The 19,190-nt window shown below is 32.0% G+C and overlaps 1 pseudogene; it reads left to right on the plus strand.

Annotated features, from left to right (window-relative positions):
* The window catches only part of LOC139900844 (cell division cycle 20.2, cofactor of APC complex-like), a 78,004-nt pseudogene extending 63,912 nt beyond the window's left edge, over positions 1-14,092 (plus strand).
* Positions 14,093-19,190: the final 5,098 nt, after the last annotated feature.

The following is a 19,190-nucleotide window of genomic DNA, read 5'->3' on the forward strand; positions in this document are numbered from 1 at the left end:
AATAATAATAATAATAATAATAATAATAATAATAATAATAAGGAACTACCTTAAAGGTTCAAAAACATAGCAAAACCGACTAAGCCGGGACTTGAACCCGAGACCACCCGTATACCAACACACTCCTTAACCATTCGAACCATAATGTTTTTCTGTTATAGGCCCACTTGAATAAATTATAACCCGAGTTCCTTGATCATCCTCTTCATTAATAATTTCGATCGACCAGAGGATGTTTACCATGATATCAATAGAGAAATGGATTGGTTTTCAAGATTGATAAAATAGACAGAAACAATTTTTATTTGCTGTTTTAAGATTATCATTAAAGAAAAGAAAAAAAAATAATTAAGTCGAAACAGCAGTAGCTGTAATCGTAAAAAAAATATAATGAACTCAAGTATGGTTTTCGATTTTAAGACTGTTTCACAGAAAAATTATAATATGAATTGTGTTGCAATTGCTTCATAGAAACGTTCTGCAAACTCAGTTGAATTTAAAACATCAAACTGAAATCAAATTTCGCTATGAACAATATTTTTGACTTTTGAAATTTTAGAGTTTGACTTCGAAATTAGTACTCAATATAAAGAATTGGTTTTTGAAACTTTGTAGGTAGATTGAGTGAGAAATTTCTAGCATAACTGCATTTTTAGTTTTTGACATTTGATGTGAAATCGAACTTTTAATAATTTGGGTTCATTACAGAGTATATCGACTTCTGTAAAAGAAAAACTGGGTTTTTAATTACGAATTGAATAAAATGGGAAATTGTAATTTATAATGTAGATGAAGACTTTAATGATTTCATCCATAACAATGAAAAATTCGATTAATTTATAATCTGTCGACAGCATTCTATAATCAGACAAGGAGAAAGAAAAAAAATATAAAAAAAAAATAAAGTTGAGATCGACTTGTACTAGTTTTCTACTGAATTGATAATTTGATGTTAACAGCTAACAGATTAGAGATAAGATCCAAAAATTAGTACAGTGGAAAGGAGATGTGATACTGAATTCCCCCCTTTATCTGATTCTTTTACGTTTTAACTAAATTTTTGTAATTAATTTTAATTATTATAATACTATTAAATAATTATTAATAATAATGATAGAACTAATAATAAGGATATTTAATAATACTAAAATCAGGATAATACTATACTGGTAATAATAAAATTCATATTATTAACTAAAATAATAATTACAATAATGATAATATTAATAATAACAATATAACTGATAATAATACTTATATTATTAATGATAATAAATAAATAATATTAATAATAAGGATAATGATTTTTATTAAATAATAATGTTAACACTATATTTTAGCAATAACTAATGACATTTAACTTACAACTAAATTATACTTTTAATCATTCTTATTTATATATAAAGCTTTTATTTTGATATTCATAACTTTAAAATTATAAGTATAATATTAATAATACTAATATTAGTAATACTAATTAATATCAATAATAATGAAAGCAATAATATTATTATAACAACTATATTTTTAGCTTTTTAATATATTAGTATCTTAATTTATCAATTATATCATGGTTTATATATAATTAAATAATTATACACTATATATATATATATATATATATATATATATATATATATATATATATATATATATATATATCTTAATATTTATACGTAGAAATCATGTAGGTTCATTTTAAATTACAACATAACTATTATTAATTTAAAATATTATCTGTACACATATTTTTATTTTTAATTATATATTTATATATAAATATATTTACATATTTATTTACACATGATTGTTCGTGAATCGTCGAGAATGGTCAAAGGTCAAAATAAATATATGAACATCGTTTCAAATTTTTCTAGACTCAACATTACATACTTTGCTTATCGTGTCGTAAATATATAAATATTAATTTTAAATTTGGTCGGAAATTCCCGGGTCATTACATTGTCCATTCGTGTTCTCCTGGTTCGGGCAATTTCTAATAATGTGGCCCGGTTTTCCACATTTATAACAAACTACATTGGCATAACTTGCTCCGACACTACTTGCTCTACCATTACTCATTCCGACACCATTTGTTCCTTTCGTTCTGTTAATCCCTGGTCCGTAGACCTCACACTTCACCGCGCTATGACCATTTCTTTTACACTTGTTGCAAAATTTGGTGCAGAACCCCGAGTGATACTTTTCACACCTTTGGCATAGCTGCTTCTGATTGTTGTTGTTGTTGCGGTTATTATTATTGTTAAGATGATTGTTGTAGTTGCTGCTGTTGTTGTTGTTATTGTTGGGCCGTTTGTTGTAGTTGCAATTGATGTTGCGATTATTAGGATAGTTGTTGCGATTATTGTTGTAATTGCTGTTGTTGTTGTATTGGTGATTCTTATCACCGTTTTCCTCCCACTTTCTTTTGACTTGCTTCACATTGGCCTCTTCAGCAGTCTGTTCTTTAATTCTTTCTTCAATCTGGTTCACTAGTTTGTGAGCCATTCTACATGCCTGTTGTATGGAGGCGGGCTCGTGTGAACTTATATCTTCTTGGATTCTTTCCGGTAATCCTTTCACAAACGCGTCGATCTTCTCTTCCTCATCTTCGAACGCTCCCGGACACAATAGGCATAATTATGTGAATCGTCTTTCGTACGTGGTAATATCAAATCCTTGGGTTCGTAACCCTCTAAGTTCTGTCTTGAGCTTTTTGACCTCGGTTCTGGGACGGTACTTCTCGTTCATCAATTGCTTGAATGCTGACCACGGTAGTGCGTAAGCATCATCTTGTCCCACTTGCTCTAGATAGGTATTCCACCATGTTAACGCAGAACCTGTGAAGGTATGCGTAGCGTACTTCACTTTGTCCTCTTCAGTACACTTACTTATGGCAAACACCGATTCGACCTTCTCGGTCCACCATTTCAATCCGATCGGTCCTTCGGTTCCATCAAATTCCAAAGGTTTGCAGGCAGTGAATTCTTTGTTGGTGCATCCTACACGATTTCCTGTACTGCTAGATCCAAGGTTATTGTTGGTATGTAGCGCGGCCTGTACTACGGCTATGTTTGAAGCACGAAAGGCACGAAATTCCTCTTCACTCATATTCATGGTGTGTCGAGTAGTTGGTGCCATTTCCTTCAAAATAGTCAAATGAAACGAGTTAATCATAGAGAATATCAAGGGTATTCAATAGTATTTCGTAGCGTAATATGAACTTATTTATAAAAGCTCTTTCTTCATATTAGCGTTTTATACTCTTTAATTCGAGTAGTACCTACCCGTTAAGTTCATACTTAGTAGCTAATATACCATTTCAACTACTACAATTCTATATGAAAAAACTAATCACTAAAAAATATATATCACATTCAAACCTTTATACAATAACTTGCAAACTTACAATACCGCTATTTTATATATAGCATGAAATATAGCACATAAAACTTTGATACAAAGTAGTTGCGAAGATAATTCTAGTTAATAAATAAGGCGTTCAGCAAAGGCAACAAAGACACGTAATTCATACGTCCAGAAACAAGTCATGCATTCTGGTTTTACTAATACCACTTCCCATCCTTGGTCTTGTGGAATGTAACCGTTGTGACCGATAGTATGACAATGTGTTGTAACGTCTTCAAAAGGAAGAAGGTTACGTAATGACCAACAGTCTCGTAATAACCTAAAAACCTCATTTCTTACCCCAATTACCGACTCCGTCACTTGTGGGAACGTTTTGTTTAATAGTTGTAGCCCGATGTTCTTTTTCTCACTTTGGTGAGAACCGAACATTACTAACCCGTAAGCATAACATTCTTCTTTATGTTGCATGTTAGCCGCTTTTTCTAAATCATGAAGTCCTATATTCGGATACATTGAGTCAAAATAATTTCTTAACCCGTTGCGTAAAATAGCATTTGGGTTCCCCACAATATATGCGTCAAAGTAAACACATCGTAACTTATGGGTTTCCCAATGTGATATCCCCCATCTTTCAAACAAAAGCCTTTTATAAACCAAGGCATTATTGGAACGTTCTTCGAATGTCTTACAAACTGATTTTGCCATAAATAGTTGTGCCGAGGAATTCTGACCGACTCTAGACAAGATTTCATCAATCATGTCTCCGGGTAAGTCTTCTAAAATATTGGGTTGTCTATCCATTTTGTGTTTTTATACTGTAAAATAGACAAGAGTTAGATTCATAAAAGATACTTATTAATACAAGCAATTTTTACATATATCGTAAAGCATAAGCACACTATATTACATATATTACACCGCACAAATACAACTATCTTATTCCAACTCACTCGTTTCTTCTTTTTCAAACTTGGTTCTTTTTGCTAAGTTTTTAGGGATATATGATGTTCCCCTAATACGAGCCGTCGTTTTCCACATTGGTCTAGAAAAACCTGGTGGTTTAGAGGTTCCCGGGTTATTGTTACAACTTAAGAAATACGGGTGTTGACGATACATATAAAGTTCATCGGGGTTGGAATCAGATTTCTCTATTTTTATGCCCTTTCCCTTATTGTTCTCTTTTGCCTTTTTAAATTCAGTTGGGGTAATTTCTATAACATCATCGGAATCCTCGTCGAGATCCGATTCACCGGAGAATTGGTAATCCTCCCAATATTTTGCTTCCTTGGTGGAAACACCGTTGACCATAATTAACCTTGGTCGGTTGGTTGAGGATTTTCTTTTACTTAACCGTTTTATTATTTCCCCCACCGGTTCTATTTCTTCTTCCGGTTCCTCCTCCTCCGGTTCCGATTCTTCTTCCGGTTCTTCTTCGGGAACTTGTGAATCAGTCCACGAATCATTCCAAATTACATTTGACTCTTCATTATTATTAGGTGAGTCAATGGGACTTGTATTAGAGGTAGACATCTATCACATAATATCAAACACGTTAAGAGATTAATATATCACATAATATTCACATGTTAAAAATATATAGTTTTCAACAAAATTTGTTAAGCAATCATTTTTCAAGTAAACACGGTCGAAGTCCAGACTTACTAATACATCCTAACAAACTCAATAAGACACACTAATGCAAAATTCTGGTTCTCTAAGACCAACGCTCTGATACCAACTGAAATGTCCCGTTCTTATTGATTAAAAACGTTCCATATTAATTGATTTCGTTGCGAGGTTTTGACCTCTATATGAGACATTTTTTTCAAAGACTGCATTCATTTTTAAAACAAACCATAACCTTTATTTCATAAATAAAGGTTTAAAAAGCTTTACGTAGATTATCAAATAATGATAATCTAAAATATCCTGTTTACACACGACCATTACATAATGGTTTACAATACAAATATGTTACACCGAAATCAGTTTCTTGGATGCAGTTTTTACACAATATCATACAAACATGGACTCCAAATCTTGTCCTTATTTTAGTATGCAACAGCGGAAGCTCTTAGTATTCACCTGAGAATAAACATGCTTTAAACGTCAACAAAAATGTTGGTGAGTTATAGGTTTAACCTATATATATCAAATCGTAATAATTGACCACAAGATTTCATATTTCAATACACATCCCATACATAGAGATAAAAATAATTCATATGGTGAATACCTGGTAACCGACATTAACAAGATGCATATATAAGAATATCCCCATCATTCCGGGACACCCTTCGGATATGATATAAATTTCGAAGTACTAAAGCATCCGGTACTTTGGATGGGGTTTGTTAGGCCTAATAGATCTATCTTTAGGATTCGCTTCAATTAGGGTGTCTGTTCCCTAATTCTTAGATTACCTGACTTAATAAAAAGGGGCATATTCAATTTCGATAATTCAACCATAGAATGTAGTTTCACGTACTTGTGTCTATTTTGTAAATCATTTATAAAACTGCATGTATTCTCATCCCAAAAATATTAGATTTTAAAAGTGGGACTATAACTCACTTTCACAGATTTTTACTTCGTCGGGAAGTAAGACTTGGCCACTGGTTGATTCAAGAACCTATAACAATATATACATATATATCAAAGTATGTTCAAAATATATTTACAATACTTTTAATACATTTTGATGTTTTAAGTTTATTAAGTCAGTTGTCCTCGTTAGTAACCTACAACTAGTTGTCCACAGTTAGATGTACAGAAATAAATCGATAAATATTATCTTGAATCAATCCACGACCCAGTGTATACGTATCTCAGTATTGATCACAACTCAAACTATATATATATTTTGGAATCAACCTCAACCCTGTATAGCTAACTCCAACATTCACATATAGAGTGTCTATGGTTGTTCCGCAATATATATATATAGATGGGTCGACATGATAGGTCGAAACATTGTATACTTGTCTATGGTATCTCAAGATTACATAATATACAATATAAGTTGATTAGGTTATGGTTGGAATAGATTTATTACTAACTTTCACGTAGGTAAAATGAGTAGTTTTTATCAATCTTGTTTTACTCGCCATTTCTTCGTTTCTAATCCGTTTTGAGTGATTCCAGTGGCCACGGTTTCGTATTGAACTTAACTTTATGAATCTAAATAGAAAAAGTATAAGTTTATAGTCAGAAATACAAGTTACAAGTCTTTTTTGAAAGAGGTAGTCATTTCCGTTGAAAGAACGACATCTTGATGACCATTTTGAAAAACATACTTTCACTTTGAGTTTAATCATGATTTTTGGATATAGTTTCATGTTCATAAGAAAAATCATTTTTCCAGAAGTATAGCTTTTAAATCAAATTTCTTCTTAGCTTTTAATTATCCCAACCAAAACAGCTCCCGGTTTTACTACGACGGCGTATATCCAGTTTTATGGTGTTTATTGTGTTTCTGGGTTTTAAATCATTAAGTTAGCGTATCATATAGATATAGAACATGTGTTTAGTTGATTTTGAAACTCTAGTTAGAAGTATTAACTTTATTTGCGAACAAGTTTAGAATTAACTAAACTATGTTCTAGTGATTACAAGTTTATAACGTTGAATAAGACAGCTTTTTATGTATGAATCGAATGATGTTATGAACATCATTACTACCTCAAGTTCCTTGGATAAACCTACTGGAAATGAGAAAAATGGATCTACTTCAAAGGATCCTTGGATGGCTTGAAAGTTCTTGAAGCAGAATCATGACACGAAAACAATTTCAAGTAAGATTTCCACTCGAAATAAGATTGTTATAGTTATAGAAATTGAATTAAAGTTTGAATATGATTATTACCTTGTATTAGAAAGATAAACTACTGTAATTAACAAAGGTTTCTTGATCTTGGATGATTACTTGCAATGGATTTAGAAAACTTGGAAGTAAACTTGCAATCTTGGAAGTATTCTTGATTTTATGAAACTAGAACTTTTGGAATTTATGAAGAACACTTAGAACTTGAAGATAGAACTTGAAAGAGATCAATTAGATGAAGAAAATTAAAGAATGAAAGTGTTTGTAGGTGTTTTTAGTCGTTGGTGTATGGATTAGATATAAAGGATATGTAATTTTGTTTTCATGTAAATAAATCATGAATGATTACTCATATTTTTGTAATTTTATGAGATATTTCATGCTAGTTGCCAAATGATGGTTCCCACATGTGTTAGGTGACTCACATGGGCTGCTAAGAGCTGATCATTGGAGTGTATATACCAATAGTACATACATCTAAAATCTGTGTATTGTACGAGTACGAATACGGGTGCATACGAGTAGATTTGTTGATGAAACTGAACGAGGATGTAATTGTAAGCATTTTTGTTAAGTAGAAGTATTTTGATAAGTGTCTTGAAGTCTTTCAAAAGTGTATGAATACATATTAAAACACTACATGTATATACATTTTAACTGAGTCGTTAAGTCATCGTTAGTCGTTACATGTAAATGTTGTTTTGAAACCTTTAGGTTAACGATCTTGTTAAATGTTGTTAACCCAATGTTTATAATATCAAATGAGATTTTAAATTATTATATTATCATGATATTATGATGTACGAATATCTCTTAATATGATCTATATACATTAAATGTCGTTACAACGATAATCGTTACATATATGTCTCGTTTCAAAATCATTAAGTTAGTAGTCTTATTTTTACATATGTAGTTCATTGTTAATACACTTAATGATACATTTAATTATCATTTAACATAATTAACCAAGTGTATCAATATATTAATATGATTCATATGTACCTAGTAAGACGTTATAACGATAATCGTTATATATATCGTTTTCGAGTTTCTTAATTTAATAGTCTCATTTTTATGTATATAACTCATTGTTAAAATACCTAATGAGATACATACTTATAATAAAATCATGTTAACTATATATATAACCATATATATGTCATCGTATAGTTTTTACAAGTTTTAACGTTCGTGAATCACCGGTCAACTTGGGTGGTCATTTGTCTATATGAAACCTATTCCAATTAATCAAGTCTTAATAAGTTTGATTGCTTAACATGTTGGAAACACTTAATCATGTAAATATCAATTTCATTTAATATATATAAACATGGAAAAGTTCGGGTCACTACAAATATATCACATAATATTTACATGTTAATAATATATAGTTTCCAACAAAAATGTTAAGCAATCATTTTTAAAGAAAACACGGTCGAAGTCCAGACTCACTAATGCATCCTAACAAACTCGATAAGACACACTAATGAAAATTTTTCTGGTTCTCTATGACCAACGCTCTGATACCAACTGAAATGTCCAGTTCATATTGATTATAAACGTTCCATATTAATTGATTTCGTTGCGAGGTTTTGACCTCTATATGAGATGTTTTTCAAAGACTGCATTCATTTTTAAAACAACCATAACCTTTATTTTATCAATAAAGGTTTTAAAAACATTACGTAGATTATCAAATAATGATAATCTAAAATATACTGTTTACACACGACCATTACATAATGGTTTACAATAGAAATATATTACATCGTCATATGTTTCTTGAATGTAGTTTTTACACAATATCATACAAACATGGACTCCAAATCTTGTCCTTATTTTAGTATGCAACAGCGGAAGCTCTTAGTATTCACCTGAGAATAAACATGCTTTAAACGTCAACAAAAATGTTGGTGAGTTATAGGTTTAACCTATATATATCAAATCGTAACAATAGACCACAAGATTTCATATTTCAATACACATCCCATACATAGAGATAAAAATCATTCATATGGTGAACACCTGGTAACCGAAATTAACAAGATGCATATATAAGAATATCCCCATCATTCCGGGACACCCTTCGGATATGATATAAATTTCGAAGTACTAAAGCATCCGGTACTTTGGATGGGGTTTGTTAGGCCCAATAGATCTATCTTTAGGATTCGCGTCAATTAGGGTGTATGTTCCCTAATTCTTAGATTACCAGACTTAATAAAAGGTGCATATTCGATTTCGATAATTCAACCATAGAATGTAGTTTCACGTACTTGTGTCTATTTTGTAAATCATTTATAAAACCTGCATGTATTTTCATCCCAAAAATATTAGATTTTAAAAGTGGGACTATAACTCACTTTCACAGATATTTCCTTTCTCAGAAATAAGACTTGGCCACGGATCGATTCACGAACCTATACAAATATGTACATATATATCAAAGTATGATCAAAATATAATTACAACCATTTTTATTATGTTTTAAAGATTTTAGTGTATTAAGTCAGCTGTCCTCGTTAATAACCTACAACTAGTTGTTCACAGTTAGATGTACAGAAATAAATCGATATATATTATCTTGAATCAATCCACGACCCAGTGTATACATGTCTCAGGCTAAATCACAACTCAAAGTATATATATTTTTGGAATCAACCTCAACCCTGTATAGCTAACTCCAATATTACTGCATATAGAGTGTCTATGGTTGTTCCAAATAATATATATACATGGGTCGATATGATATGTCAAAACATTTGCATACGTGTCTATGGTATCCCAAGATTACATAATATATTAGAATACATGTATAATATAATATATATTAGCTAGGATATGATTTGTATAGATTTGTTAAACATTTCCCGTAGCTAAAAAGATCAAAAATATCCAATCTTGTTTTACCCATAACTTCTTCATTTTAAATCCGTTTTGAGTGAATCAAATTGCTATGGTTTCATATTGAAATCTTATTTAAGAATCCAAACAGAAAAAGTATAGGTTTATAGTCCAAAATTTAAGTTACATGTCAATTACTAAAGAGGTAGTCATTTCCGTCGAAAGAACGACATCTTGATGACCATTTTGAAAAACATACTTTCATTTTGAGTTTAACCAAGATTTTTGGATATAGTTTCATGTTCATATGAAAAATAATTTTCCCAGAAGAACAACTTTTAAATCAAAGTTTATCATAGTTTTTAATTATCCAAACCAAAACAGCCCCCAGTTTCACTACGACGGCGTATATCAGATTTTATGGTGTTCATCGTGTTTCCAGGTTTTAAATCATTAAGTTAGCATATCATATAGATATAGAACATGTGTTTAGTTGATTTTAAAAGTCAAGTTAGAAGGATTAACTTTTGTTTGCGAACAAGTTTAGAATTAACTAAACTATGTTCTAGTGATTACAAGTTTAAACCATGGAATAAGATAGCTTTATATGTATGAATCGAATGATGTTATGAACATCGTTACTACCTCAAGTTTTCTGGATAAAACTACTGGAAATAAGAAAAATGGATCTAGCTTCAAATGATCCTTGGATGGCTTGAAAGTTCTTGAAGCAGAATCATGACACGAAAACAGTTCAAGTAAGATTTTCACTCGAAATAAGATTGTTATAGTTATAGAAATTGAATCAAAGTTTGAATATGAATATTACCTTGAATTAGAAAGATAACCTACTGTAAATAACAAAGGTTCCTTGATCTTATATAATTACTTAGAATGGATTAGAAAGCTTGGAAGTAGACTTGCAAACTTGGAAGTATTCTTGATTTTTATGAAACTATACTTATGGAATTTATGAAGAACACTTAGAACTTGAAGATGGAACTTGAGAGAGATCAATTAGATGAAGAAAATTGAAGAATTAAAGTGTTTGTAAGTGTTTTTGGTCGTTGGTATATGGATTAGATATAAAGGATATGAAATTTTGTTTTCATGTAAATAAGTCATGAATGATTACTCATATTTTTGTAATTTTATGAGATATTTCATGCTAGTTGCCAAATGATGGTTCCCACATGTGTTAGGTGACTCACATGGGATGCTAAGAGCTGATCATTGGAGTGTATATACCAATAGTACATACATCTAAAAGCTATGTATTGTACGAGTACGAATACGGGTGTATACGAGTAGAATTGTTGATGAAACTGAACGAGGATGTAATTGTAAGTATTTTTGTTAAGTAGAAGTATTTTGATAAGTGTCTTAAAGTCTTTCAAAAGTGTATGAATACATATTAAAACACTACATGTATATACATTTTAACTGAGTCGTTAAGTCATCGTTAGTCGTTACATGTAAATGTTGTTTTGAAACCTTTAGGTTAACGATCTTGTTAAATGTTGTTAACCCATTGTTTATTGTATCAAATGAGATGTTAAATTGTTACATTATCATGATATTATGATATATAATATATCTTAGTATGATATATATATACAGTTAAATGTCATTACAATGATAATCGTTACATATATGACTCGTTTCGAAAACATTAAGTTAGTAGTCTTATTTTTACATATGTAGTTCATTGTTAATACACTTAATGATATATTTACTTATCATTTAGCATAATTAACCAAGTGTATCAATATCTTAATATGATTCATATGTACCTAGTAAGACGTTGTTATAACGATAATCGTTATATATATCGTTTTCGAGTTTCTTAATTTAATAGACTCATTTTTATGTATATAACTCATTGTTAAAATACCTAATGAGATACTTACTTATAATAAAATCATGTTAACTATATATATAACCATATATATGTCATCGTATAGTTTTTACAAGTTTTAACGTTCGTGAATCACCGGTCAACTTGGGTGGTCAATTGTCTATATGAAACCTATTTCAATTAATCAAGTCTTAGCAAGTTTGATTGCTTAACATGTTGGAAACATTTAGTCATGTAAATATCAATCTCAATTAATATATATAAACATGGAAAAGTTCGGGTCACTACACCTAGGGCCTGGTTTCAGCGGTTTTCAGGGTACGCTCAGCGACTTGGTTTTCAGCATAGTCGATGTGATACATCTCTATTTATATATCGGCAGGGCACAAAGATAGCCTACTTATTGCTTTATGTTGATGATATTGTACTCACCGCTTCTTCTACAGTTTTACTTCAGCAAATAGTCGACTCCTTACATAAGGAGTTTGCAATGACTGACTTAGGACCGCTTAATTATTTTCTCTGGATCTCTGCTATACGTAACTCTACTGGGTTGTTTCTCTCTCAGAAAAAGTATGCACTTGAGATTCTCGAGCGTGCTCAGATGACTAATTGTCATCCATGTCGAACTCCTGTTGACCCAGGATCTAAACTTATGGCTGATGATACTCCAGTTTTAGATCTGACTCTTTATCGTAGTCTTGTAGGTGCTTTACAGTATTTAACATTTACGCAACCGAATTTATCTTATGGCATTCAACAGATTTGTTTATTTATGCACGATCCTCGGGAGCCGCATTTGACGGCCCTCAAACGGATCTTACGTTATGTTCAGACTACTCTTCATATGGGTTTACAGTTGTTTGCCTCTTCCACTAGTACTTTGGTCGCATACTCGGATGCCGATTTGGGCAGGCTGTCCCTCTACTCGACGGTCCACTTCTGGTTATTGTGTGTTTCTTATAACAACTTGTTATCTTGGTCTTCAAAGCATCAGCTCACTCCGTCATGATCAAGTGCTGAGGCTGAATATCGCGGGGTCGCTAATGCTGTTGCTGAAACTTGTTGGGTTCGGAATTTGCTTCGTGAGGTTCATTGTCTGCTTTTCTCTGCTACTTTGGTTTACTGCGATAATGTCAGCTCGGTTTATCTCTCCAATAACCCGGTCCAACACCAACGCACCAAAAATAACAAGATTGACATTCACTTTGTTCGAGATTTAGTTGCTCAGGGTCAGGTTCGTGTGCCTCATGTGCCTTCTCGCTATCAGTTTGCCGATATCTTCACTAAAGGCCTCCATACTACTCTATTTGACGAGTTTTGTTCCAGTTTGAGTGTCCGTCTTCCTCCCGCTCAAACTGCGGGGGGGATGTTAGACGATACTAGGAAGCCCACAGGGCTTCAGTCCATATTCTATTAGCTCTTTTGTAAGGCTTTAGTCCATTTATAGTTTAGGGTTATGTCTCTATATATTAAGCATTGTACAGACATTATTTCTCAATCAATATACAAATTATATTGTCCGCATGATATTATAACAAAAGATGACAATTGTATCAAGTTTTGGAGCGTAAAAACGGGTGCCCGCTTGAACTCGGTTGACACTGGGTCACAAGTAGTTGCACTTTTATGGAACAATAATGAGTGTGAGCTGCTGAGCTCACACGGGTCCCCACCGAACCAGTTGACCCTATGGAAGTACGCATCGTTGGTCAAGATGACCGAACTTACTGGTCATACTTCGAGAGTTCTCTTTATGGCACAGGTAGAGTCAAAAGTCAAACGGTGTATGTGTAGTCAAATTTGAAAAGAAAGTCAAACACGGGTTACTAATGATGATATTAACAGTAACGATGTGTTTGCAGAGCCTAAATGGATGTACAGTTGCATCTGCAGCAGCAGGAGATGAGACGTTGAGATTTTGGAATGTGTTTGGGCAACCTAAAGTTGCACCTAAAGCCTCTCCTCAGCCAAATCCTAACTTGAAACTATTTCGTTAATTAGTTGACAAGTACATTTACCCATAGACTGATATATAATTACACTAACATGTGCTAATATGTAAATATATATGCTAGATTTGTTTATATTTTTCAGGTTTTGTAACCGTTGTAACTCTGCAGATATTAGAGACCGGTAAAGGGAAGGAAGATTTACTAGTAGGCTTGAAGAGTAAAATGATTGTGATAATTTGATCCTCTTATTGACGAATTTAATGTAATCATTTTGATTACTAGTAGTTTTTTTAGTGTTTTGTATGATGTATGCTTTTATTTTAACTTTTTACTTGTTGCTCAATGAATGTCATAGTATATCTAGATATGATATATCTTGTATTAAACTAGTTGTATATCAGACTATACTATATGCTTTATTGGCATCAATACACTATTAAGTTTTGGTGTTTGGCTAAATTAGCTGAGTTCACGCGGGTATATCAGAGTATACTATATCTTGTGTTATATCCTATGTTTGACTAAATTAGGTTTTTGTGTAATGATGAATAATCAGTTTTTTTTAACGGCGATATCGACATAGAATGCTCTCATTTGTCATTCACACACGCGTTAGGATGAAACTCAAATCGCGACGAATCGAAGGTTGAGAATATCTCCCAGAGACCTTCTCAAATCGCATTGATGTTGACAGTACCATCAAATGTGGGAAACTCCTTGCTTGGAGTAAAAATCAAACCTGGGTTGGCAGTACTACAAGTTAGATCTCACCCCATACCAATCAAGCCGATGTTCGGTGGTGAATTAATCATTAATTAATACGTCAAACATTATTGAAGAGAAAGATATTTCCATCGGATCATTGACTTTACTACTGGAATTGATTAACCCTAATGGCTTCATCTTCAAACCCTAATCCTAAATCGATTCTTCCATCAACTAAGTTTTCTTTAATGATTCATGTTATTAATTTGTGATTAAATGTTTGATTGATCCTGTATTATTAGGGATTAATTAATTAACAAATTAATGCAAAATAATCAAAATTTTATTTTTATACATCTTCTAGTGCTTTTAATAGAATCTGATATCACAATTTCATTTTAGGTTGCAACTTGCAAATACAAGATACCCAAATATATATTGAAAATCAATAACCTGTTTGGACTTCAATCATAAGTCCGACACAAAAAAACCTATCATACATACAAGTATCATGTTCTGTCATATATATTATACACTACACTGATGCATACACATACAATATTACAATCACATTGCAATATCAAATACTTTGTTCGTTGGCTAACATCATGAACGAACACTTCGGAACTCAAAAATATCATAAATTTATTATTGAACTAGAGGATGGTTTTAGGTGGTTGGCGTGTCTTTTTAATAAGACGTTTAGAAGCTATAGAATGCCCACAGAATGGAGATGCAGCGAGATTATCCCCATCTTCAAAAATAAAGGGGATGCACAAATCTGCAGCAATTACAGAGGCATAAAATTACTTAGCTATACCATGAAGCTTTGGGAGAGAGTGATTGAGACTAGACTTCGACGCGAAACTACAGTTTCGAAAAACCAATTTGGTTTCATGCCAGGGCGCTTTCGATGGAGGCAATTCATATTATTAGAAGCGTCATGGAGAAATATAGGGAAAAGCAAAAGAACCTAGAGATGGTCTTCTTAGACTTAGAAAAGGCCTATGATTGTGTTCCGCGAAAGTTGATCTGGAAGACCCTTAATGTTAGAGGTATCCGAAGTAGATATATTAGAGCTATTATGGATATGTACGAAGGGGCTAAGTCCTGTGTTCGGAAGCCTGTAGGAAACACGGAGTATTTTCCGATAGAAGTAGGCCTGCACCAGGGATCTGCCCTTAGTCCTTTCCTTTTCGCTTTGTTTCTCGACGAGCTGTCTCGAGGAATACAAGAGAGCATCCCTTGGAGTATGATTTTTGCCGATGATATTGTGCTTGTAGCGGATTCCAAGGAAGAGCTCAATAGAAGACTAGAACAATGGAGGGGGGCTTTAGAACAATATGGTCTACGGATCAGTAGACAAAATACGGAATATCTTAGGTGTGATTTCGACAGGGTTGAGGATGAACAAACGCTGAAGTGAATATCAGCATTGGGGACCAAATCTTGCACCCACAAGATTCGTTTAGATATCTAGGCTCGGTCCTCCACAAATCGGGTAGGATAGACGAGGACATGACCCATCGTATTAAAGTAGGTTGGTTAAAGTGGAGGGCAGCAAAAGGGGTCTTGTGCGATAAGAAGATATCGCTCAAATTGAAAGGGAGATTCCTCAAGGTGGCAATTAGACCTGCCATGTTGTACGGATCGAAATGTTGGCCAATGACGAAGGCCCAAGAGAGAAGGATGGAGGTGGCAGAAGTGAGGATGCTTAGGTGGACGTGTGGTAGAACCATGTTAGATATGATCCCTAATGGTGTGTTTAGGGAAAACTTTGGTATCGGAAGCATCATAGACAAGTTAAGAGAATAACGGCTTCAATGGTTTGGGCATGTGATGAGGCGCCCACGAACTGCCCTGTTTAGGAGAGTCAACGCACTCACGGTCGACGACGTAAGGAGAAGGGGTAGACCTACTCGTAGGTGGGTGGATAGACTAAGGCTCGACATGAAGGAGCTTTTGCTGACCGAGGACATGACTTCTGATAGGGATGCGTGGAGGGCTATAATTAGAATTGTTGAGTAGGGTTGCTTTATACTATTATTATTATTATTATTATTATTATTATTATTATTATTATTATTATTATTATTATTATTATTATTATTATTACTTCTACTATTATAATACTCTTATTATTATTACTTTTTACTATTACTACTATTAGTATTTACTTTCCACTATTATTAGCATATTTTTATTATTAATTTATTAGTATTATTAGTATAAGTATTATCAATATTAATATTATTACTATCTTTATTAGCTATTAGTACTAATATTATTATTAGTATTACTATTACTATCACTTTTATTATTTCAATGTACTATTTTTAGTAATATTAACGAGCAAGTTTTTGTATGTATGCCTAGATGTTGGTTTGTTTGTATGTATGTGCGTATGTTTATGGATGTATGTATGTATGTATGTAGGTTTTGTTATGTATGTCATTATATTTATGTATGTAGGTTTTGCTTATTTATGTACGTATGCAAAGAGGATGTTTGCTTATGTATCTTCTTTCTTAGTGATCTATGTATGTATGTCTATGCTTGTATGTATCTTCATGCTGAGTGATTTATGTATTTCTCGTTTTTGAGTCTTACCCTGACCTCTTCTTGGTATGTGTTTTGTATGTGTGTGCAAGTATGTGGGATGTAGGTTTGGATGTGTGTGTGATGTATGTACGCATCTTTATGTTTTTTAGTTTGTTTTTGTATGTATGCATGTTTTGTTTGTTTGTAGGTGTGTATATATGTATGCATGTATGTATGTTTTTGTTCATAGGTTTATGGATGGCTTGGCATGTATCAACGCATACAGATGTAGGGATGTATGTTTTTGCATGTATGTATGCTTATGTAGGTATGTATGTATGGATAGATGTGCCATTACCCGGATTTTTCCATGTTTATATATTGAACAATATTAATATTTACATGATTAAATGTTTCCAACATATTAAGCAATCAAACTTTTTAAGACTTGATTAATTGAAACGAATTTTATGTAAACGTGTGACCACCCAACTTGTCCGATGATTCACGAACGTTATAGCTTGTAAATAACATGATAATATATATATGAACTTATATATATATTTAACATGATAAAATGATAATTAAGTATCTCATTAAGTATATTAACAATGAACTATATACATAAAATGAGACTACTAACTTAAGGATTTCGAAACGATATATATACGTAACGATTATCGTTGTAATAACGTCTTAATATTTATATATCGTATTAAGATATATTAACACACTATGTTATCCTGATAATATAATAATTTAACATCCCATTAGATATAATAACAATGGGATTAATTACATTTAATAAGGCCGTTAACTTAAAGGTTTCGAAACAACACTTACATGTAACGACTAACGATGATTTAACGACTCAGTTAAAATGTGTGTGTATATATATATATATATATATATATATATATATATATATATATATATATATATATATATATATATATAGTGTATTAAGATGTATTAATACACATTTGAAGGACTTCAATACATATATCAAAACATTCTTACTTAACAAAAATAATCACAATTGTATTCCCATTTGTTTTCATCAAGAATTCTACTCGTATTCGCTCGGTATTTGCACTCGTATTATACCCAGCTTCTAGATGTATTTACTATTAGAATAAACCAATGAAAATCTACTCCTTAGCAGCCTTAAATGATTAAAGAACATGTGGAACCAACCATTTGTCAAGTAGCATGAATTATTTAGCAAGAAAACAAAATTAGGAATCTTTTCTTTCTTTATAAATTAAAAACATTTTTATGCATACACACCATTTCTTCATTCCATTTTCTCATACTTACACTCCCAATTCTCTCTCAAAATACTCCTAACTTCATACTTGATCATCTCCAAGTATTTTCCCCATCATTTAGCTTCAATTACAAGCTTTAATCATCATAAAAACAACCTAGAATCAAGAAGTTGCAAGATTACTTCCAATCTTTTTAATCCAATCCAACAACTCATCAAAGATCAAGCACTTTCATCTAATCTCAGTAACTTTTCATTATTAATCAAGGTAATAATCATATCTAAGCTTTGGTTTAATTCCTATAAACATAACTACCTTAAATCAAGTAGTAATCTTACTTGCACTTGTTTTCGTGTCATGATTCTGCTTCAAGAACTTCCAAGCCATCAAAGATCCTTTGAAGCTCAAGTTATTTTCTCATCATTTCCAGTAGGTTTACCTACTATACTTGAGGTAGTAATGATGTTCATAACATCATTCGATTCATATATATATATATATATATATATATATATATATATATATATATATATATATATATATATATATATATATATATATATATATATAACTATCTTATTCGAAGATTTAAACTTGTAATCACTAGAACATAGTTTAGTTAATTCTAAACTTGTTCGCAAACAAAGTTAATCCTTCTAACAAAACTTTTAAAATCCACTAAACACATGTTCTATATCTATATGATATGCTAACTTAATGATTTAAAACCTATAAACACGAAGAACACCGTAAAATCGGACATACGCCGTCGTAGTAAAACCGGGGGCTGTTTTGGGTTGGATAATTAAAAACTATGATAA

The sequence above is a fragment of the Rutidosis leptorrhynchoides genome, chromosome 3 (genome assembly GCF_046630445.1).
Source record: "Rutidosis leptorrhynchoides isolate AG116_Rl617_1_P2 chromosome 3, CSIRO_AGI_Rlap_v1, whole genome shotgun sequence".
Classification (NCBI taxonomy): domain Eukaryota; kingdom Viridiplantae; phylum Streptophyta; class Magnoliopsida; order Asterales; family Asteraceae; genus Rutidosis; species Rutidosis leptorrhynchoides.